A 6,219-nucleotide genomic window follows, 5' to 3' on the forward strand; every position below is an offset into this window, starting at 1 on the left:
TGAGGTTGACGACCAGGAAATTCCCAAGGTTTGTACCCTAGACTGTTCAATTAATGGATCTCGTCCAGGTTGGTTTTGGCGTTCTGCAACTTAACACTTCACCCTCGAGTTGAGGAAAGGATAATCCTGGTCAACATGCAGTGATCCTGGTGTAAACATATGAATGTTTATACACCTAAGTGTGTGTGTGTGTGTGTGTGAAATGTCAGGGGAGGATAGGATGAGGCTCGCCTATGATGACCGCTTCAGTTAACTACCCTGCAGACATTCATTAAGGCTCACAGATGAACCATCACACTTTGGTAATTGTAAGTATGTGTAACTTGCAAAAGTGGATCAATACTCCAGAAATTCAGAGGAGATGTGGGATGGTGAAAATTCTTAAGCCAGATGAGTAAAAAGCACTCAGATAAATGTGCAAAAAAAGATTGATGTCAAGTGATGAGAAAGTGAAGTATAGCAAGAGATATGTTGGCTCTTAATCTTAACTTTCAGTTAGAATGTCTCAAATTACTTCCTTGAACACGAAGGTAATTCCAATAATAAGATCTCGTTTTAAATGGAAGATTTGTCCGGAATCTCCTGCAGTGTGAGAATTTTCAACTTGGAGCTTGACCCTTGCACCTGATTCCCAGCTAATAACTGGAAGTTGTGCTAACAGGGGGCCAAGTCCTTGTTTTTGGATTATGGACTGCATATAGTGTAATGTGCACCTTCTAATGAAAAGCAGAAATAAATCCAATTTCTTTTGGCCCAATAATTATTACGATATTAGCTCCTCCTCTTAAGACTTCGTCAGACATTAAGCAATTCCGTATCTCCCAGCTATGAAAAGTATTTGAAATCCGCAAGAGTCAGTTCCCAGTTCTCATTCACTGTTTATCTACTGTAAAGGAGGTTCCTTTGACGTAGTTTACTACTCTACACGCCCCCCAATGTTCGGTTACCATAGCTGCAAAGCAAATGTAAGCACAGCTGTTTATTCATAGCAAATACCAGGAAACCACAGTGAAACTCTAGTCTCAGCTCTACCGTCCAACTGCAGACTTCTGCAATTCAATAGAGGGCTGTCTCAGACTGCGGGAAGGCTGGATCCTGAGGAATATGCTTAATATCAATCAAAAACTTTAGTTATTTTCACAGAACAGCTGGCAGGTATTGAGTTCAACCAAGTCTCGGTTTAAATCGAACAATAATGACGTTTTCAACAGACTACTGGCATTGCGAGCGTGTGCACAACTTGCATATGACTTTAACACGTATTTAGTTCCTAACATTACTAATCTTCTCAATATTTTGTCGTTGTGTATAAATTCGATGGGTCGAAAGGCCTCCTTCTGGACCGCAATTACTCTATGGTGTGTGTTTCAGGGAAACTAAAGTCTTTTGCTGTGGACGGTTATATTCTTTTCTTTGTGTGTTTTGCTGGAATTGCTACACTGAATCATCAAACATCGCCCGGCAGCGCCAGAAAAAGTTCCCCAAATGATGTCGAAGTCATCAGATGTCTCCTTGGGAACGGTTCCTTTTGCTTACAAAACACATGTGTGACTGAACAGTGGACTGAGCCAGAGGGTGGGGAGGGCTGATGAGTGCGCGCATTTCCTGTTAGTCACAGGGAACACAGGACAGTCTTTGCAGAGAGCTGTAAGGAAAAGGACAGAGGCTGTGAAACTTGACCGAGGAAAGCCACAGCACGGGAGTGTCCATTCTCCTCCCAACAACAAAAGAATGATTTCAGAGTAAAACACGGTTTGCTTCTGGCTGGAACTAACACTAACTAATACAAAGTCTAAGCACTATTCAGCTACTGCACCGGAAAACTCTTAAAGGTGTAAGCAGTCCATGCATCCAGGGCATACAAAATAATCTATGAACAACGAATACATATATGATAATTATACATATATTCAATATATGGACACATGTTTAATATAGATGTGTTAGAGTTCTTGAGACGTGATAGATACTTAATTCTCTGAACGTGGGCAAGACTGACATTTTTTGCCTTCCCCTTGTTCTGAAGACAGTAAGAAGTCTTACAACACCAGGTTAAAGTCCAACAGGTTTGTTTCAAATCACTTGCTTTCGGAGCACAGCTCCTTCTAGAATTTCTTCTCTCAGAGGGCAGTGAATCTTTGACAAAGGGTCATCTGGACTCGAAATGTTAGCTCTTCTTTCCCTACAGATGCTGCCAGACCTGCTGAGATTTTCTCTTTGGGTTCAGATTCCAGCATCGGCAGTAATTTGCTTTTATCCAGTGAATCTAGGGAGGAGGAAGGAGCTGTGCTCCGAAAGCTAGTGATTTGAAACAAACCTGTTGGACTTTAACCTTCTGTTGTAAGACTTATTACTGTGCTCACCCCAGTCCAAAGCCGGCATCTCCACACCTTGAGGTTGGGCCAGTACTCATTAGAGTTCAGACGAATAGGAGGCAATCTTAATCAGACATTTACAAATCTCGGGGGGCTTGACAGGGTAGATTCTGTGAGTATGTTTCCCTTTGTGGGAGAGTCTAGGACCAGAGGGCATAATCTCAGAGTAAGGGGCCGACCATTTAAGACAGAGATTCGGAGGAATTTCTTCTCTCAGAGGGTAGTGAATCTGTAGAATTCTTTACCTCAGAGAGCTGTAGAGGCTGGGTCGTTAAGTTTTGTTCAAGGTTGAGATAGATTTTTCATCAGTAAGCGAATCAAGGTTTTGGGGATAAGGCGGGAAAGTGTTGAGGATTATCACATCAGATCAGTCATGATCTCATTGAATGGCAGAGCAGACTCGATGGTCCAAGTGGCCTACTTCTGCTGCTACATCTTACGGTCTTATATCAGTCTTTTCAAATATAACCAAAATAAAATATATGTTATGCCATTATGAAATCAGATGTAAGCTGCCTGTGTAACTGTGATGATGTTATTATATTCCAATGTTTAATCAAACTAAACTTGTGCATTGTTAAATCCAAAGATGCTTGATAAACCTTCATCTGTTACAATTGGTGAGTTCACACAGAGGAATGCCTAACTCTGTTTTTCTGCAAATCTCGGCACACAGTTTGGAATATGATGTACTTATTGTGGGTGGAGAGGGGTTGAGGGGGCAGTTCGTTTCACAGATGGATTTGATTTGAGTGGTCAGAGGACATACGAGTTTAGGTCTGGTTTACTGTGGATGTACTTTTACAACAAATATTTTGAATTACACATGCCTTCTTTCCATCCTCTATCCAAATAGTGAGAACAATGCTTTGCTGTAAATTGGAACTGAAGACAGGGTCTAGCCACAATCGGGGAACGGAAACAGAACTCTCTGGTGATTTTTTTTTTTGAGTTACTGATAATGGTTTTAACATAAAGCTGTCCATAAAGGCTCGTTTTTATGGCAGGGCTTGTGTGATAAGAAGTAACCATGCTGCAACTTTGTACCAGAATCCTGCTTTGCTTTCTCACAGGGGAAATGAGCTGCGATTTCTTCACCCCTAATGCAAAGAACAAAGAAATGTACAGCACAGGAACAGGCCCTTCGGCCCTCCAAACCCGTGCCAACCATGCTGCCCGACTAAACTACAATCTTCTACACTTCCTGGGTCCGTATCCCTCTATTCCCATCCTATTCATGTATTTGTCAAGATGCCCCTTAAATGTCACTATCGTCCCTGCTTCCACCACCTCCTCCGGCAGCGAGTTCCTGGCACCCACTACCCTCTGTGTAAAAAACTTGCCCCGTACATCTACTCTAAACCTTGTCCCTCGCACCTTAAACCTATGCCACCTAGTAATTGACCCTTCTACCCTGGGGAAAAGCCTCTGACTATCCACTCTGTCTATGCCCCTCATAATTTTGTAGACCTCTATCAGGTCGCCCCTCAACCTCCGTCGTTCCAGTGAGAACAAACCGAGTTTATTCAACTGCATTAGAGTCAATGCATTAGAGTCTCATTAATAATGATATTTATTGTCACAAGTAGGCATAGATTAACACTGCAATGAAGTTACTGTGAAACATTTCAAAATGAAGTAAATGAAGTTGGCTTCTGCCTATCCAGCAATTGGCATGGTTCAGTCGAGAGAGATGGCATAATGGCTGAAGGCGCATTAAAAAATGGTAACGGGCGCAATTAAACCAAAATATTTCTGAGAGTCATTTTGGGCTTCTGGTGGGGTGATCCCGCCAGCTTTTTGGATGACATCCAGACCGCTATTCAACCATGCTTAGTCAGCTTTCTGGCCTTAGGAAGTTTCTCTCTGGTCAAACCCACATTTAGAAATGTTTCAACATTGGGGAGCAACACCGGCCCCTCAGAGATTGAGGTGCCATTTTTGATAGGGTGCCCTGATCTCTAAGTGAGCTTGAGGTTCCCCCACACCCCAACCACAGGGAATGTCACCCCCCACACACATGGACATTACCCTCCATCCCCCCAAGTGAGGGCATCCTGCTATGGGGTCGCTGAGGGCCCCCCTTTGCAGGCCTCCCAAACTCCCCTTTCAGCCCCCCCTTTTAGGACCCCACCCTTACCCTTCAACATTGATGAGGCCCCTTCATGACTGCCCTTCACCACCCACCCGCCCTTCATAACCCCCTTATCCCCTTCTTCCATGGGCGTGACCCCCCTCAGGTCTCAACCCTTGGAAGTTCCACCCGGGCACCCTGGCACTGCCGCTCTGGCACCCTGATAGGACAGTGTCCCTGCCAGCCTGACACTGCCAACTGCCCGGGTGCCAGTGGGAGGGCCCTGTCTCCTGCCACCCAGGGATGTCCAATGGCTGGGGGAACCTCCCATGTGCCATTAGGCCTGGTCCACATTTTGTGTGGACCAGTACTAAATGGCACCCAGGTGAGGCATCACTGGGGAGGCTGTTAGCTTCCAGGCACTGGGAAAATCCAGCGCACACATATTTAAATGAACCGTATGGCTCATTTGAATATGTTAATCTGGATCTCTTAAATTTTGAATGAATATTGCGAGACGACTCGGGTCGCGAATCTCGCGAGAGGTCACTTGTGAGATTCACTGGCTTTGCCGAATCACCAAGTCAGGCGCGACGGGGCTGGTAAATCGTGCCCTACATTTGTAAACTTACTTCCTGGTCTTTGAAAGTGAGTTTCTTAAACATGCATTCAACTGGTTTGTGAGTGAGTGTGAGAAAGAGCCTTCTCATTACTTTTGTTACATTTAGTTTGGTGCATTACTTGTTTTTATTTTGACTTTACATTAATACATTCTCATTGGTTAGTTTTTCTTTTTTTCATTTTGTAGCATTGTAAGAGTTAATAAGAATACTGCAAGGGTCCTTCCTGTTCCTTCCCTTATTTTCCCTTTCTTTATAACAGCTGTTATCATTCTGACCTATGGGTGCTTAGTGCACATGTATCTTTATGCCAAGCAGAAGAGAAATGAGGAATTCAGAAAGTTCCAACAAAGTATATGGTGCTGTTTTTTCAAACAGGAGAACTCAGACTTCTCGACACCTGAGAATTCGCCTGAGAACCTCGACATTCCCAATTCTGACCTTATGATGGAGAGACAATCATTGATGAAGCAGCTGAAGATGGCTGGGCCAAGGGCACTGTCCTGAGGAACCCCTGCAGTGATGTTTAACAATTACAATTATCTTCCTTTGTGCTAGCTATGACTGAGTGGGATGATTTCCAGAGTGCTAAGAAAAGCCGAGTTGAGACCTGGGCACACGTAAAAAAGGGCCTGTGTCCCTCCCTCACGTTTTCTCCAAACATTATGTGAGTTGCTGTATTTCTGAAAATGCAGAGATCTGAATGAATCTACAATGAAAGCATTACAGGCTGCAATTAGAGACCTGGATCCGAAAGATTACTTCGAAGGAAGGTCTGCTTAAAAACAACCATCTGAAATTAAGACTCTTTTTCCATTTACTTATTCTCACCCCTCTCATCCCCTCTGTGTTTGTGTGTCTTATGTGTGTGTAGAGGGTGGGGGCAAGTTAAAGTGGTGGGTTAAGAAATAGATAATAGTTAACCAGTCGTATTTTCTGCATATTTCATTATAGTTTTTATTATAAATAAAAAGTAGTTGTGTTTAAATTTACAAATCTGGTGACAGTAAGTATTGGGCAGCCAAGGGCCAAAAACTTGTATTTTCCTAAGAATTATTGGTTAATTCAATTGTGTTGTAACTCCAGGTCAAGGGGGTTGGAATCGACCACGCCCTAGCCCAGGAGGTCGCAACAATATATTTTCCAATTA

At 43.4% G+C, this 6,219-nt stretch overlaps 1 long non-coding RNA gene across 2 annotated transcripts; it reads left to right on the forward strand.

Annotated features, from left to right (window-relative positions):
• Positions 1-1,009: 1,009 nt before the first annotated feature.
• LOC140395607 (uncharacterized) lies at positions 1,010-5,997 on the forward strand. 2 transcript variants are annotated; one of them, XR_011936248.1, is made up of 3 exons: positions 1,010-1,155; positions 3,232-3,309; positions 5,448-5,997. It is a non-coding gene; the product is annotated as an uncharacterized lncRNA (long non-coding RNA). The 2 variants fall into 2 exon arrangements; XR_011936247.1 differs by having other exon boundaries at positions 1,010-3,309.
• The last annotated feature ends 222 nt before the right edge of the window (positions 5,998-6,219 follow it).

Source organism: Scyliorhinus torazame, chromosome 18 (genome assembly GCF_047496885.1).
Source record: "Scyliorhinus torazame isolate Kashiwa2021f chromosome 18, sScyTor2.1, whole genome shotgun sequence".
NCBI lineage: Eukaryota > Metazoa > Chordata > Chondrichthyes > Carcharhiniformes > Scyliorhinidae > Scyliorhinus > Scyliorhinus torazame.